Below are 18,160 nucleotides of genomic sequence, written 5' to 3'. Positions count from 1 at the left end.
CTGCAGCATCTTTGTGCAGCTCTCCATAGGATTCGACGACGAAACCCGACACGAAAGGACACCTATGCACCCGGCTTCCATGGGTGAGGTAACTCGAGTAATCCGGTGCTCCCTTGGGTAATAACTATCCAAGTGTCCTACTTTAACTGTGTTTTCCCGTAGTCCACCCGGAAGTGTCCGAAATCAACTACTTTGTTAACTTTATATTCCCATTGAAAGTCTATGAGAACCCGCGTGTGTGTTTAGACACAGCACACACACCCTGTGAGACTCCTACTTCCTAACCTGTGGTTTTTCAGTGTAGTCCCAGCGATTCCCTAGGCCCTAGGCCTATTCATCTGTCCTGAAATGGTTCTCATACCACTTACTTAGTATATGGTTCGTAAGGCCCCTAGGGCAGAATTGTATTTGTGCAACTTATAGTATGCTTATTGAGTCACTTGTGCTGTATCTCGAACGCTGAACTCATAAAGAGTACAGAGGGGTTGTGTTAGTAATAAATACATATATGTTTGATATATACCTTGTGTGGTGTCCTTTCATTTGGTATTCAAGGGGTTATTATGGGTAAAACAATTGGCTTCACATGCTCTCTAGAGTATTAGCCTAAGACTGCTTTGTCCATGCTACCACTAGGATAGCTGGTTTATAAGGTTGACTTTACAACCATCACCATAAGGGTTGTTTGGACTGATACAGGGTGCCCACTAGAATAGTGGACATCACATATCAGGCCAACTTCTCACATTGGTGTGCAGCGGTTGGGATAAGAGCTTGCTGATTGTTTTACCATAATATCTTGAGATATTATTTGAAAGATCACATTAAGGTACCTTGAGGTACATATAATACAAATCTTAAAATACTTAAGTTCTCCTGAACTTAGTTGTTGTAGAACAAAGGGCCTAGCACACCCTGACTACAACTCCTAGAGAGGTTCTAGTAGGTAACACTTAGTGTAGGTAGGTGCACACACCACACCTCACTACATCATGTCTCTGAGAGCAGAACCAAGTAGTTCTCTCCCAGTGGAGGTAGATCCTACAAGGATACCTTCCAGATATGATACCCTAACCTTCCATGAGTTAAGGCACTTGTGCCCATCTAGGAGGTTAAAACAGGGTTCCAACCCTACCCTCAAGCACCTGATTGAGCTCATGGACGAATATGATGCTCAGAAAGCCTCTAATAAAGGTCTGTCAGGTAATGCAGAAGAGGGACAGCCCACAGCAGAAGATTCCCCTGATCAGAATCTAATTGATGAAGATGAGGTAGAAGAGGAGGACTGAGGAGGATGCTGATAGCCAGGTCCAAGTGGGAGTACTTAGCCAGGCCACCTTAAGCCTACATGGGGCTGGAGAGGGCATAGCCCCATACAGCCCCCAAGTAGGCTTAACACTGAGAATAGGAGGAGGAGATCCCTGCCCAGGGACTCTCAGCACTCTAGAGTCTCAATAGGGTCAGATGCTCTCAGGAGAATGACTTCCCCTGAGAGAAGAGAACATCAGGCCAGAATGAAAGAAGTCAATCTGAGGATTGAGAGACAAGAACTTGCCCTAGCCAAAGAGAGACTTGCTCTTTCAAGAGAGCAAAAGTTAGGTTGGTTAGAACCCACTGGTGGCAGCAATATCCCTAAGGATAAAGATAGGTCCTATGATACTAGAAACTTAAGTAAGATTGTCCCTCCCTACAAAGTTGGGGATGACATCCACAAGTGGATAACTGCTTTGGAGTGGGCTTGCAAAGCACAACAGGTACCCCAAAGTCAGTGGGCAGCAATCTTATGGCTCTCCTTTTCAGAAAAAGGTAGAGACAAGCTCCTCACGGTTAGTGATGAGGATGCTAATAACTACAAAGTCCTGAAGAGTGCTCTGATTGATGGGTTTGGATTAACCACAGAGCAATATAGGTTGTTGTTCAGGGATACCTAGAAGACACAGATTCAGGACTGGACTGATTTTGTAGATTGTGCTACTAAGGCTCTGGAGGGCTGGTTATTGGGCAGCAAAGTACATGACTATACAGGATTGTATCATTTGATTATGAGGGAGCAGATCCTTAGTAATTGCCAAAACCAGCTTCTACACCAGCACCTGGTGGACTCTGATCTGACCTCTCCACAAGAATTTGGTAAGAGGGCAGACAAATGAGTCAGAACTAGGATTAGGCCTAAAAATCAGGGTGGTGACCAGAAGAAAGATTCTACCAAGCCTCAAGAGAAAGGTGGGGATAAATCCAAGGACAAGTCCCCTACAGTGCCCCAAAGTCCACTGGGGGGGGGGGTCCCAAAACACTTCCTCTAACCCCAAGAAACCTTATTGCCATGTCTGTAAACAGCCTGGCCACTGGAAGACTGACAGTAGTTGCCCAAAGGCCAACAATAAGGAGAACATTCCTCCAAGTAGCACTCAAAGACCTTCTGTTACTATTAGTAGTAATCTCCAAGGTGGTGGGAGTACCCCCAAAACTGTGGCTGGGTATACTTGGGGAACTCAGGTGGACTCTGGCCTAACCAGGTCCCCTAAAACAGAAACTCTAGTCTGTGAGGATGGCATGGGGTTTGCCAACTTTACTGCTTGTCCCAACACGGTGGGCAAGTACAGACAGGAGCCCCTCATCAATGGCCAGAAAGTTGAAGCCTATAGAGACACAGGGGCTAGCTTCACTGTGGTGACTGAGAGTCTAGTCCCCTCAGGACAACTTTTACCTGGGTTCACCAACCAGGCGATCAATATTGATGGAGAGAAGAAAGATCATCCCATTGCAGTAGTAAATCTCAGCTGGGAAGGTGAAACTGGCCCCAAGAGAGTGGCAGTGTCTACAAACTTGCTAGTAGATTTTCTACTTTGAAATGATCTAGAGATATCAGCCTGGGCTGGGGTAGAACAAGAAACCCATTCCAAAATGGTAGGCCTTCCAGAAAAGGTTAGTGGGGCTTTGTTGGTCACAGCCCCAGCTCAAGCAGAATTCCTCCCTGAAAAGGTTGGCAGGGCTGTGATGGTCACAGCCCACACACAAACACAGACTCAAGCAGATTTTAGTGTTGTGAAGCCTGAAACTATGGATCACTCCACTCAGACAGAGAGTATTGGGGAGGAAGAAAAGTCTCCCTCCCACCAGACATAAGGTGAGAATCAGCCTCCTCAGGGAACTGACCCTACCCCTTGTGAAGGAACTGCCCCAGAGGTAGTCCGGCCTAGCCTGGCAGAGCCCCTTATGTCAGTGGACCCTTCCAAGGTGGGACCCAGTCTGGAGCAGGTAACCTGCCCCTCTTTACCCTGCCTCAGTCAGCCCAGTGCTGTAGAGGTCAGGGAGGCCAGTGGACCTCAAAGGGCCCCCTGTCCACAGGAACCCCCCCCCCCCATCAGCAGATATGGGGCACCAAAGCTAGCAGCCCTAGCATGGTGAGAATTCCAAAAACTCCTGAGGGATCTCCCCTACACCTAGTTAGGAACCTCCCCCAGATGGACTCTGTTGGGCACAGCCAAACCTGGGACCTAAGTGCCCCAAACCTGACCTGTCCCTCCAGTGAGCTAACAAAAGGGACCCAGCCTCCAGCTGTAGGTAGCCAGAGGTTGACCCTGAGAGTACAGTGCAACTTAGTCATGGAAAGAAAGGCATTCATGGTGGAAAGTGATTGGAGGAAGCTGAGCCCTACATTGGAGGAGCCTCACTTAATCAGTACTCCATCTCAACACCAGCCTTTTACTTTGCCAAAACACACCACAGGTAGAGATTCCCTATGGTGGAGACCCTATGATACCCTTAGGGTAAGGGATTACTCAGTGGACCATGAGACAGGGTGTAACCATGCTAGTGCAGGTACTTCCTTATATGGCCACTTAGGCAATATAGGCTTACCTGGTCAAGGATAGCCTTATCTCTTTTTGTTTGGGGGGGGGGGTGTGTAGGAAGGTGGATATCTGACTATATGGTTACCCCAACTTTTTGCCTAGTGTTTAGCTGGTTTTCGACTCAGTTGGCCTGGGATCCTGCTAATCAGGGCCCGGGCTATCTGCTCTCACTGTAAAATGGACTCCATGTACTTTAGGTTCATCTCCAATTGGATATTGGGTCACCTTATGAGCCCCTGTATACTGTACCATAGGTACCCAGGGCATAGGTGCATCCAAGGCCTACCAGGGGCTGCAGCATGTCCGTTGACCACTTTTTAATTATTTTATTTGTCTATTCTTTGACCCATGTCTCTTCATTATTCTAGGATAACTGAAGCCCCTTCCCCTCCCGTCACCGTCCTGAAGAAGACCCCGCCCTAAGGTCACATCGTCACCTAGCAACTGTTTTGGGGTCGAAACGTCGACTTTTCTTTTCTTCCCCTTTACCAGCTGACGCCATCTCAAATAGTAAATTTATGTTGATGAGCAATTAGCATGGTTTCTTTCTGAAAGTGACGAGGCCATTGATTGTATACCATCTGTTGATCCTGTGTTATGATCAACAGCCAATAATTATTGTGAAGCCTTAGACTAGTCCTTTATTTTTCACGCAGGACATTCTCTCACTACTTATCTCTTCACTTGCACACCTATACTTTTTCACTTCTTGGGGCACTAATTTCTAGTGTATATGAATATTTTGAAGTTGTATGTTTTATTCGCTTGCTACACATTGTGATTAAACAACAGTGTGTTTGACCTTGACATAACCTTTGTGTTTAGTTTATACCTATATGTCTATTTTTGAATCGTTTGCTTTGTTATATAAACTGTGTACTGGGACCCCTCTTTCTTATGTACCGCATTGCACCCAGGTCCCAATAACTTTAATGAGTATACCCGTCCACTGTACTTGATCACTCAGCTTGGGCAAGGTCGTGTAATCACCCCTTGCTTAGGTATAGTTCCCTATACCTACCATTACATATAGACACATATATACCTATAAGTCACTCCTATGGCAGGCCTTGACAATCCTGAAGGCAGAGTGCTTGGTTTTATGTGAGATGGTGCTCTAGCATGAGCTGAGCCTGTCTGCAGCTTTCGGAACCATGTCCTTATAGCTGTTCTATGATATAGCCATACCATACACTCTTAAGTGCATTATAATCCTCGCGGTTAATGCTAACTTTGGTTTGGCTTTATCAAAACAAGGTGTGTAAGGTGTCATACGCTTTGGAATACTACCCCTCGCCAGTCCTGGTGGCGGGGGTAGCATTCCACCCTTATAGAGGGAGAAGACATGTAGTTGTAGCTTTACCTGGTTAAAGTTAAAAAGAGCCTCAGCATCACAAAATGGATGCTGCTGCCACAGACACGAGTCTGACCTCCTGCTGCTGGAAATCACCCGGCATTGGCTGGCAGCTTTCCATCGCCATCCTGGTCACTGGCAAGTGACCCAAACTCTGTCCCTTCTGCTTTCAGGTTCTTCAGATCTTCGATCCACCCTTGGATCCACCCGTACACTTTTCCTCTGGACGCATACACCACTTCTTTGCAGCTCTCCAATGAAATCGATGATAAAACCCGACATCAAAATACACCGATGCACCCGGCTTCCGTGGGTGAGTTAACACAAGTACTCCGGTAGTCTCGAGGGTATTGGCCCTCCTAGTGTCTAAGTCTAAAAGGGTTCCATCGTAGACCATTCGGAAGTATCCTTAAATTGTAAATTTGTAACTTGTTTGTTTCCCATAGAAAGTCAATGGTAACCCGCGGCTGTGTTTAGACACTGCACGCGTCTCCCGTGGGCCTCCTACTTCCTAACCTTTGGTTGTTTAGAGTAGCCCCAGCGATTCCACAGGCCACAGGCCTGCTTTCTAATTCTCACGTGGTTCTTATACCACTATTTTAGTATATGGTTTGTGAGGCCCCTAGGGCAAAACGTATACTGTGCAACTTATTGTATGCTAGTTGAGTAACTTCTATTGTACTTTTACGTCTGACCTCATAAAGAGTGCAGAGGGGTTGTGTTAAATACATATATATTTGATATATACATTGTGTAGTGTGCTTTCATTTGGTACTCAAGGGATTATAATTGGTAAAACAACTAGCATAATTTGCTCTCTGAAGTCTTAGACTGAAGAGTGCTCGTCACAGCTACCACAGGATAGCTTTCTATAAGATTGACTTACAACCACCATCAATAAGGGTCGATTAGATTGGTGCAAGGTGCCCACTAGAACTAGTGAACATCATATGCCAGGCTAACTTCTCACAGTCGAGTCCCCCCTACCTCGCCCACGCTCTTACCTGCAGGAGCCGCTCCTGCTGCAGGATTAACACAGGTGAAAGTGGGGTAAGCAGTGGGAGTAAAATAAGGTTCACGATTGTAAACAAGCATCTGAATGCTTGTGAAATGTAGTCTGTGAACTTGGCGCAGGTGAAATCGAGTTGAGCTGAGGGACGGCAAATATTATTTGCAATTGTAAATAAACTCCTGTGTATTTATTTATTTATTTATTTATTAAGTTTTATATAGCCAGGTGAAGGCGAGTTGAACATGCCCAAATATGCTTCACCATTGTAAACAAGATCATGCTTGTTTGTGACATGTAACCTGTGGTCTTAACACAGGTGAAAGAGAGGTGAGCAGGGGCACTGCAAATATGATTGTGTTAGATGAGACTGTTCTATGGTTTTAGGTGTATGATCGATTAGGGTAAAGCTATCGCTGACTTTCAGTTCATTATCTCCTTGCAAAAAAACGGCGAAAATATGAAAATCAAACAGAGGTAAAATTCAAGAAAAACAATAACACTTGCACTAACTTTAAAAGGCAGACTGGCACTTACACACCGATGCACTTTTGAATACAAAATAATGTGAGCAGAGCTGAAGTGGCCACCTGCAGCATTGATACTTAATAATTCCTAACTTAGGGCGCTCTTACGCAAGATCACACCTTTTGGTCAAGTTGGGCTTTAGTTACATGCTGACCAATGTTAAATGGGCTAGGCCATTATATTTTACCTACATTGATACTGGGCAATGAGGCTACAGTCCAGACCAGGTGCTTTACATCCTGTAGTTATTTGGAACAGGCCACGGCTCAGGTTCATTGTGAAGACTGACCGGCAAATAATACATTAAAGTGTCTTTGCCTCAGTGTAGTAAATGCTTTAAAGAACAGATCGGGCTGGCAATTACAAGGAATACATGCATCTTCCCTCTATCAAAGGACTAGTTGGTGTCTCATCAATACAATCTAACATGAGCACAATTGGGGCAATTAATCCATTGCCTTGATGAACTGCTTCCAATGCCAAACCAAAAAACACACATTTAAATCAATGACTGAGAGTAATAGCCTAAAACCCAATCTCCCTCTGTACTATTTTGTGTAAGAATGGTTGAAATGAGGTCACCACAGAGCAAAACTAAAGCTGTCTGTAGTCCGAGCCAAAAAGGGATACGATTTATCCACCCTCCCATGTCTGAGGCTGCCCCATTTGGAGTGCAGCAGAAGGTTGTGTACCGAATGGCAGAGCAGTCATCTACTGTGTCATTGGGAACAGCTATTTGGCAGAAGAGAAGCAGACAGGAATCATGTTGGATTAACTCCATCCATCTGTGTCTACTGAGTGAGAAATTACAATGGAAGGTGTTTAATATGCCCCCTACACACTTGAAAAAAAATCTCTCAGTGCTTTTAAATGTAGGCTTTGGAATTGCACCTCCAGTGTGATGGTATATACCTAGGTCCATTGTGTGTGTCAGTCCCGCCATGTTAACAGGCCATGTTGGACCTGCCACCAAGACCATTTATCACCTGACATGCAGGCAAAAGACTCGGACTTTGGCCAGCTCAAGATGAAATAGCGCATTCATTGTTGGAGCATTTTGTCCACACAGAACTACAAATGATCCTGAGTGCTTTCGGGGACACCGAGGTGAAGCCGAATGGGGGCCGATGGCTTGGGGTGTCACAGCGGTGAAGAGTGTGGGGGCTGGACTGCTGAGAAGGAGCTGAAATGTTCAGTGTTGTTGTTCTACGGAAATGTCAGGCACAGCACACTGAACTACCTAGAAGACGCAATGGCTGCAAATTAGGGGTAGGTGGGACTCACAGAGTTTCACTGCATGGAATCCCGTGGAGTTAAATGAAAACTATGTGAGATTCTGCAGAGTTCTAAGAACGGGCAGAAATCGGCACTTTGTACTACTCATGCTGATCTTTAGCGATGGGAGTTTGTTTTCGCTGAAAAATCAGCGCAGACTGCACCACCCGGTGCTGCTTCTTTGCAGTCATTCAAGTAGATTTTCTACTCCAGTGGCAGCTATCTCACCACGAACGGTCGCTAGAGCCTGATTTCAGAAAATTTCATGTGTGGCCTCCAAACTCACGTCAATCGTGATTGACAGAGTTTGTCCAGAAGTCTGTGTTACAAGCATAACGGGAGTGACCAAAACTCACAAACTCCGCCGGAGCAGTATTCATTGCCCACCGCTACTGTTAACACTGCACAGGTCAGCACTTTTTTTGCTGCAGTTTTTATTTAGTGCGAACTCAACCCAAATGTAATGGTGTACTTTAAATGAGTACCAGTACATTACAGTTGTACACATTTATTTTCAAATGGAGGGATTAAGTGGTTTGCCCAGAATCACAGACTGTTGAGCCTCCCGCTTAGACTTAAACCCGGGTCCCCAGCTTCAAAGTCCAGCTGCTCTAGCCATTACACCACATCCTCTCCCCAACTTAAAAATAAAGGACAAAGGAGATCAGAATTGAAAAGTAGCACCTACCATAGAAAATACCAGTCAAAGCGACTGGGCGGAGTCGAACTGGCTTGTAGCTTGCCGAGGGCCTGAGTGTTACACGAAATGCCTATAATTGTGCCATTACACAATTACAGTTCATGTAAAAGTCTTATTGCAGGGCATGGGAATGCGAATGAACAGAATGTACGTACGTGGTTGATGTTCGCATCACACGTGATTCTGTGCTATTTTTTAGCATTAAATTCGTCCTCCCCAAACCAGCATCTTACATAATTTCGTGCAATTTCTGCAAAAGACACACAATTGATGAACAGAATGCAGAACAAATCAAAATATTCACCCCCAGTCAAGAGATCTGGATTAAATCCATCTGCCCAGACGTGGGTCCCTGGCTCACTGTGCCACTGGATTCAAGCTATCCTGCAGAAGAGGGTGAACCCCCGAAACCGGTCCTAGGATGCTTGGTTCCAGTCCAGGAAAGACCTGGCTTAGCAGTTCGGGCTGGACTGTTCCCATGAGGCACATTGTCACGACTCATTTGCATATGGCCAGGTCGAAACTGGGGTATCATGGTGAGCTAAAGAATGATGGATTTAACCCAGATCTCTTGACTGGGGGTGAATGCTTTGATTTTTTCTGCATTCGTTCCATCAATTGTGTGTCTTTTATTTCTGCAAAGGCATTTTTTTTGTTAGCCCATGGAGCATCGAGTGGAGAGCACACTGGAAGTGTTAGATGTATGAACCAAGTGACACTGGGCACTTAATGAAGAGTGGGAGTGTACACTGCTCCCCTTGGGCCTCATTTATGAGGCAGTGTGTCACTTTTACGCCGCCGGTGCGTCACTTTTTGTGACGCACCAGTGACGTAAAAAATGCGCCGTGTTGTGCAATATTTACAAAGTGACGCATCTAGGTAGATGCTTCACTTTGTAAACCCCTGCGCCACATTATACCTGCGCCAGGTATAATGTATGCAAGGGGGGTGTATTGACGCAAGGAAGGGTCGTAGAAGTGACGCAGTGAAATCTATGAGATTTCACTGCGTCACTTTTAGGACGCCGTTGCGTCAAAATCTTGCGCAAGCCTCACAGCAGGTGTAAGACTGACGCAGGCCCTTTCACATGGAAAGACGCATTGCTGGAGTTGCGTCACTTTTGTGACACACTCCAGCAATGCGTCACTTTTGCTCTTACAGAAACGTCAGAAATACTGACGTATCTGTAACTCCTTGCGACATGATGCGTCATACATTAAATATGAGGCATCAGGAATGACGCAAGGAGTGCGCACTAAGAAGTGACGCATCGCTGCTTTCACGCAGCGATCCGTCATTTCTCATAAATGAGACCCCTTGTTTCTTCCCTATTGCCCTTTTTGATCATCCACTCAGAACAATCAGAGCAAAGGACTACACACACTGAGCTGTTTCGACTGTACACTGAGTTCCCCACTAGCTACCCACTACGAGGTGAATGACTGAGTGCAGAGGCTTGCTACAAGGACATAGCTGAGCCAGGGACAATAACAGAAAGAGGTGCAGTTAGTAGGGGGCAAAAACGACACTGTGCACTGCATCAGGGCAATACCGAAATCGATCAAGAGTCTATGGACAGAAAAGGACCTACTGGCAGAGACTGATGTCTCCCAGGCACACAACGCCCATTGGGCTGAAAGAGCTTTACCCCCTCCCCCCTCGGTCATCAACTGTAGCCCAGGCTGTGGAGTCTCCTCCCAGGGATTAAGATGGTCTTCAAAAGACCATTAATCATTCCACGAACCTTTGAGTGCTCTAATTGCCTACGGCCCCCTGCTGTCCTCGATCTTGTTATGGGTTATTGCTGTCAGAGTTGGAGAAAGGATTTCATAAACAATATAAAGGTGGGCGAGCACATGACAGAGTCCAGCAAATGTTCTGCTTTGACACCAAGCTCCAAAACAGCCCTCTGGGTGGGAAACAATTCATCATTTAAAAATGTACTAAAGACTCACATTTCACAGAGTATATTTCTTCAACTTGGAAGCCTTTCACTTCAGTACACTAGTATGGATTTCTGTATTGATTGTGATATTTATCTGAAGTCACAGCTTTTTAAACATAAACTTTGAAACATCCATGCCTGCGATGGCGATGCTTCAAGCAGGGCCACTGGAATTATGTGATTCTGGCACCACAGTGTTTTTCGAATAATATTGGATTTACCGCATTTGCCACATAATCATTCGTCTTACAACATGGAAATTCATGTTCCTGTGCTCTGGAAGGCCCTTTGCCACGGTTGAGTGGTCATATTTTAGTTGCTTATTGCTGTATGTAGGTTTCAAATTGGTACTAATAAGGTGAACTAATTTCAGAAAGTGTTACTATGTGTAAAAATAACAAAATGATGAAGTAATACAGTCACAAAATGTACCGCATTAAGCAGCATATTTTGACTTTTCTTGCTGCATAATATAATAAAAACTGATGCATAATTGATCCCCCTATGCCACATAATTTTATTGGCTCTCGCTATTAGCTAACCAAGAGGCAAGTCAATTGTCATGCGCACCCTGCTTAGATTTTTGTCCCATATAAGCAACATTAAAGTCTACCAAAACATAAAAGTGACGTTTTTGCATTATCCACATCCTAAATTGAGTTTTTTTAAAGGTCCTCTTAAAAGAGACGATAAAAGATGTGGTTGCACAGGGACATCAGGCTATTGCTCAGGGTAAAATACATGTTGTCCAACAAGTAAACCTTGTTTGAAACCAGGTTTCTTGGTTTTAGGGTGCAAAATGTAAATACTAAATGAAGGGGAAGGGGCTTGGGGACTGACATAAGGGCGTTGGTGGCAGATGCCACATTAACTCTCGGATCGAAGTTCCAAACGGACTTTTTCCAGAGCCACATCTCTCCATCTGGCTCTGGCATGCAATGATTACCCCATTTATAGAAAAATAATTTTATGCATGTCCAAAAGTATGACATTTTGGTGCAGAGTCAGCTTCGATATTCATAGTTCAAATTACACCTGCATCCCCTCTTGCCAACAGCAAAGGAGATGGTGAATTACTTAGAGTGTCTAGGGATAAATCATCCTGCATCCACACAGCTCACACCACACTCACACATGTTTACTAGTCATTCTGCCCTCACATTGGCTCACCTTTTACTCTCCCGATCCACTCAAAATAACACCCTGGTCACCAACTTCTCACATGGGCACACCACTCACAGCCCTCACCCTGCACTTAAACAGGCATTCCTTTTAGGCTGCATTCATACTGCTCTCCCTGCATTTACGCCACTCACCGTCACTCAGCACTCACACCACACCTCCAACACAGCACACATCAAACTACCCAACACTTGTGAGCATGCACACATGCATACAAATTCACCCATAGAAAACCTGATCTTTTTGCAGTATGAGATGCCCAGTTAGTTAATTCCATAAGTACAGGTCTACTGTAAGAAGGGAGAGTGTACTAAGACAGTGGGATGGTACTGGAAGGAGATTCAGCTGAGGCTGTGGGAGCTGGTTTGGAAAGGAGGATCATTTTTAGGTTGGGGATCAGTCAAGAATAAGTGGTGAAAGCTGCCAAAGGCAGCATGAGGGTGAGCAGGGCAACAGCCTAAGGATGAAGCACTGCGACTGAGGGTGTGAGCTGGTGTAGGAGTTGACTGGGACTGCAGGCTAAGGGTGTGGGACAGGAGAGGGGGAGAAATTACAGCTCAAGAGGCACATGTTGATCCTGCATTGAGCTCCATTGCCCTTAATAACAGCCAGACATGCTGTTTTTGCTGCTTTTGAAGCCATGATGTAGACCAAAATCTAGGCCCTGTTGGCCTGCATAGCAGTAGTGCTTTGGCACCGAAGGGTAGAGTGTGCTGAGGCCCCAGCTGTTGTTTGCAATGGGAGCAGGCCGAGGGGGAGCATGAATTCAGTGATCGCCCCACTCTGGGTTGCCGCAACTTGGCTGGGAGTGCCCTCGGTCCCCGCTCTGATCACGCTGGTGATGAACTCAAAGAAGCAAGAGTCCCATGGCAGAGATGCTCAAGATGTCACTTCTCCAGGGCCCCTCTTTAGAGCACTGGGGGCACATGCACTGGAGCATCATGCAGGCCGGAACGTAGGGCCCTTAGCAGAGGGCAGTCCCTTCAGCCACCCAGCAGGCAGCAGCTTAGTCCTAAGCAACGATTCCTCCTGACACACAGCAGTCCAAGCTGTGGCTTCTCTTCAGTTCCTCCAGTAGTTCAAGAAGTTCCCCTCACATGGGGTCACAACCCCAGTACTTATAGTGGCAATGTCTTTGTTCTTCCTGTGGCCTTGAGATCTTAGCCCAGTCCAAACCAGTTCTGGGGGCACTTTAAAATATCCTTTTGAGGTCACAACCTTCATTGTTAGTGTAAGCCTTGGCCTCAGACACACCACAGGGCGGTGGAGCCATCATTGTGGAAGGCAGGCACAGCCTTATTCAGGTACAAGTGCTACTCTTCCCACCACTTCAAATGCAGACCAGGCCTATTCAGCCTAGCGCTGAATCACCCAGTCAGTTTAATACAGGGGAAACCCAAGTAACCTGACCGCATCTGGGTAATAATGCGGAATACAAAACACAATGATGCCTAGGGATCAATAATCTAAACAAATAGAGAAAAATATACCATTAATTATCTCTTTCTAATGTATTATTACACTAATGAGGTAAATCTATATTTTTAACCTCTTTAACCAATGGCAGCCAGAAAATAATTTATCAAATTAGTTGAATATTTGTTCTATTTATTTTACCTTCTTTTTTCAGCAATAAATAGTTTTTTTGCCACTATTTTGAAAGCACATATATACATATACACAACAATATTACAAATATATACAATATACACATGAAAAACATTATGTACATACCCACAATAAATTCAAATTAAACACAAAATAACGGACATATATTTTTGGTATTTTTGAACCTTCAAGACTCTTCGCCTTTAATAAATTTCACAAAAGGATGCTTCCAACCATATTATAAACAAAGGCATTCCTTATACATAAAGGTCACCATTCATAAATGAGAGTATAAGAGATATATCCATAAATCTCTATTACTTTTTATACTCCCTATAATTTCCTTTAAATGTTCCAAAATGTATTACTGGTGCCTTTGAAACAAAAAAAGTGTTGACACGTTTCAGCCTATTCAATTTTCAGGCCTCATCAGGACTAGGGCGTTCGAGGTTCCGCCTAAAGAATCAAAAACAATCACATTGCCAATTACCATATATACAAACTATATACAACAGGGACTATTAGCTAATCTATATACACATTTACCTATGCATTGTATTGCCAATCTTCTCGGAGTTACAAGGCATCCAGTTATATTTACACACCCATGTGCCAGATACAGCAAACTAAATAAAGAAAAACTCAAAAGGAAGGATATCCAGTATATTAAGTGAAGCCAATAGGGTCATTATCTGTGAATTAGTAAGCGATCAAAAACCTATATGTACTATAATTGTAAGTAAGCGTTGCGTGGTTCTAGTTGTGCGCAAGGGTACGAAAGATAACAAAACTGTCAATATCAATCTAAGTTCCTGAGACTCGGCTATGACGACGGACTGTCTATCAGTTGATCCACTCTCCAACGTTCAATACTAATAAGGGGACAAGACACAATATAAATACGCTCAATATCACCAATGCATCTTGTCATAAACGAAAAAACAAACAAGGGCCTGAAGTCTGGGATGCTTACCTAGTAAATGCGAGCCTTCTTGGAGTATAAATATCCACTCGCTGTCATAGCCAATGCGAGCCTTCTCTGTATATTAATATCCTCTCGTATTCAAAGTATGGCCAAGTCATGTATTGCCGTAAGTCTAAATAAAATAAGAAAGACTGTCACCACCTAGTCTAATAATAACTAGGAGTTCACTATCTAGCCCTAGCAATGCACAGGAAACACTTACTATAAAATTCCACGATCTCCACGTAGTCAATCCGCATTCAAACGAGCCGCCATAGCGATCCCAGTTGAATCACGTGTCACATGCGCGGAAGTTAAGGAGATATCCTATCATGGCAAAGAGGTAAAGAAGGGACTAAGTCCAATCTACATATTATTTCAAGTCGTAACTGGCCGCCATTAAAAGCCCAGGCGATTCTCATTTTAGTTATAGAAGGTACGAATAGGAACAAAACTATAGCCCGGGTGATAAATACAGAAAAAGGACCGGATGACTAAATATTACATGACCGAAAAACGAATTAATAAAATGGGATCCACAAGCTCAACAATCGTCAATATAGAACGAGGAACAAGGAACTTGTTAAGTACGGAAGAAGACAGAGGGACGATTGAAGACTGTCTCTGGGTTTCACACGTTAAGAAATAAACATGTATTCAGACGATCCCTGCAACAAGTAGTTGTCCGTTGTCCAATGTATAGATTCAAATAAAGTTACACAAAACAAACAAAAAAAAGGAAGCGTCAACCCGTTACTCCACGGGGACGCTTAGCATTAGAGTTCTTGAGAATATCCAGAAGGGTCCGTTGAAGGAGAGAAGAACACGCCCTCTCTGTGCAGGCAAAAGCGGGAACTCAAGTGAGCCGCGATTGAATTGCTGCGACTCGGAAAACTTCCCCGGACGGGGGCCGGGACTCTAGGGGAGCAGCAGTTAAAATCACTGCGGCTCAGAAAGTTCCATTGGCGTGTGCCGGGAGGCACCGCTCGGCGAAAGTAAACACAAGTACGAACCACAAGCGCAGTATCCAAAAATAAAGAAGCCAGAGCTCAGGGGAATACAGAAGGTTTAAACACGGAGGTTGACTCCGAGGCGAGGAAGCAGGAATCACCAGGAAGACGAGGCAGGAATATTCCAGGACTGAGCAAGAAAGCTAAGCGCCGCCATTACGTCTCAGGTGGATTAAGAACCTCCCCTGACATCAGGTGATTAAGCGCGAGGCAGAATGGGATAGCACACTGGTCCAACCCTTTGCAAAGCATTATGGTCTTTGTAGTGTGGCCCTGGTTCGGGGTCTAACAATCACTACCACAGCTTTGTCTTGGGGTATATTTGTATAAAGAGATTCGATATCGAAGGTAGCCAGTAGTTGTTTTGCTGGATTATACAATAAACCTTCTACCTTCGATATCAAATCCATCGTATCTCTCACAAATGCTCTAGTATTTTTCACCAAAGGAATTAAAAATGGATCAACATATTTGGCAAGTGGCTCAAGGATCGAACCACATTCAGCTACAATAGGCCTGCTCGGCGGATTAGTCAAAGATTTATGTCCTTTGGAAGAACATAAATGTGGGGAATTTTATTCTGTTCCTTGTTCAGGAAATCAAATTCATTTTTGCATAGCCAACCTTCATCCAAGCCATTTTTTGTTATAGCAATGATTTCCCCTTTTAACCTTGATGTTGGGTTGTTTTCCAAAGGTCTGTAATGTAATCGATTGGATAATTGGCCCATTACTTCAAGATCCTATTTAGAAGTATCCCACAGGACAATTCCACCCCCTTTGTCCGCTGGTTTCATTTTCACTGAGGGATTGGTAGACAAGTTTTTTAAGGCTAACATTTCCGATTTACTACAGTTGTTTTTGTAGAAGATCTTTTTAGTGTGTAGTTCATCAAATTCCCGTAGCACTAGGTCTTCAAAGATTAATATCTCTGGTGGTAGGAGTATGCTTTCCGGTATAAATTTGGATTTATTTTTTAGACCACTTATATTGATCTGTTCTTTACCTACACGTTCCATAAAATACGCTTTTAACCTTACTTTTCTGAGGAAGTACAACATTTCTGTTTTTGTATCTATGGATTTTGTATTGAAGTAGGCACAAATTTGCGTCCTTTTGATAAAAGTGACAGTTCGGAATCTGTAAGAGAGTGGTTGGGTAAATTTTAAATGGGTATTGTTTCAGCTATTTTTGACAATCCCCTTGGGTTTGTGTCTAACGACTGTACGGTTTCTTCCTGGTACTGAAGGTCTCTGATGCCTGGTCAGGAAATTGGAAGATAATCAAACATTTGGGGATTCCAAAACTGCTGTTCGCTTTTAAAAAAGGCAAAAATGTTCGCCAACGACTGGTGAAAGCAGCAGCAATATCAGAAACCCCCATAAATCTTGATAGAATTATTAAGGTTACCCCCGATAATTGGACACTATCGGTGTCATAATTGCTTGGCATGTACTCTGACTAAAGATTCCAAAGAGGTACATATATAACCGGTCAGATATATTATCAAACAACTTTTTCTAATTGCAATCCTAGAAACATTGTGTATTTCATCAAGTGTCCGTGCAATAAGTTTTACATAGGTCAAACAACCCAAGTCATCAAAAAACGAATTTTACAACATACATCGCGGGTTAAATGTCAAGTGCAAGGTGCACCGTTGGTGAACCACTTTCTATCAGCAAACCACACTGAAAAAGATATAGAATGAATAACAAACGGCAGCATTACACTATGCTGCCGGCCCAATCGCAAAGCTTTAAAGAGTCAATACACAGCTTTTCCATTTTCAACAAGTTTATTCAACATGTATCCAATTTATTCAACTTCAGTTTCTTAATCACGAATAACACTGTGCAGAAGCCTATATTGCTTCACATGAGGCGGTTGTGCCCATTCAGGCCTCTTACCACGTCACGAAAAGGCTTTAAGTCATGCTTGCAGCAAAAAACGTATTCCCAATGCATTTCGGGGTATTTTGGTGCCCTTCGTCAGGGGTCTCTGTTTAAACATGAAAATAACAAAAAGCCCACGTTAATCTACTGTCTTTGAGCACTGTAATGATTTTATTTAAATACATTCAACTGTGATACAGTCAATATATTGAACATGACACTGCCCGATTTCCACTGGATAATTACAAAAACAAAACAAAACAATTCCTATGTATATGCATAATATTCCGTCCACCACAAGAGTTTACCACAAGCTAAGACCACCCCCACTCCATCCTCGATATTTAACCTGCCATTTTACCTGCATTGCTAAATAAACACTCGATTTGTCTGATGCTCTTTAAATAAACCTAATGCTGCAATTAACTCACACCATTACTGTGAACTGAAATTCATTACAAGTTACCCACGTGACATCCGAGTAGTCAGAATAACACTTGAATTACAAGAAGGTAACCTTCTTGAGAGATGTCACGCGGCTAACTTGTAATGAATTTCAGTTCACAGTAATGGTGTGGGTTAATTGCAGCATTAGGTCTATTTAAAGAACATCAGACACATTGAGTGTTTATTTAGCAATGCGGGTAGAATGGCAGGTTAAATATCGAGGATGGAGCGGGGGTGGTCTTAGCTAAGTATGGGCGGAAAATCCGTTCCGCTCGCGGATTTTCGGTAAATTCGCAATCCGCGAGATTCGCGAATTTCCCGCAAAATCCGCAAATCCGCGAGCAGCGGATTTAATGGCTTGCTCGCACTGTTCGCGTGAGTTCGCGGCTT

At 43.9% G+C, this 18,160-nt stretch overlaps 1 protein-coding gene across 3 annotated transcripts in view; it reads left to right on the top strand.

Annotated features, from left to right (window-relative positions):
- The window catches only part of LOC147685041 (uncharacterized), a 434,659-nt gene that overhangs the window by 217,954 nt on the left and 198,545 nt on the right, over positions 1-18,160 (top strand). The window contains exon 8 of one of the 3 annotated variants that reach the window (XR_015300672.1): positions 5,382-5,521. The exons of the other annotated variants lie outside the window; for them this stretch is intronic. The gene's annotated coding sequence lies outside the window, so the exon portion shown is untranslated. The remainder of the gene's footprint in view (positions 1-5,381; positions 5,522-18,160) is intronic. 3 annotated transcript variants of the gene reach the window in all.

The sequence above is a fragment of the Lissotriton vulgaris genome, chromosome 10, assembly GCF_964263255.1.
Source record: "Lissotriton vulgaris chromosome 10, aLisVul1.2, whole genome shotgun sequence".
In the NCBI taxonomy this organism is placed as follows: domain Eukaryota; kingdom Metazoa; phylum Chordata; class Amphibia; order Caudata; family Salamandridae; genus Lissotriton; species Lissotriton vulgaris.
This window is presented reverse-complemented; position numbering and strand designations above follow the sequence as displayed.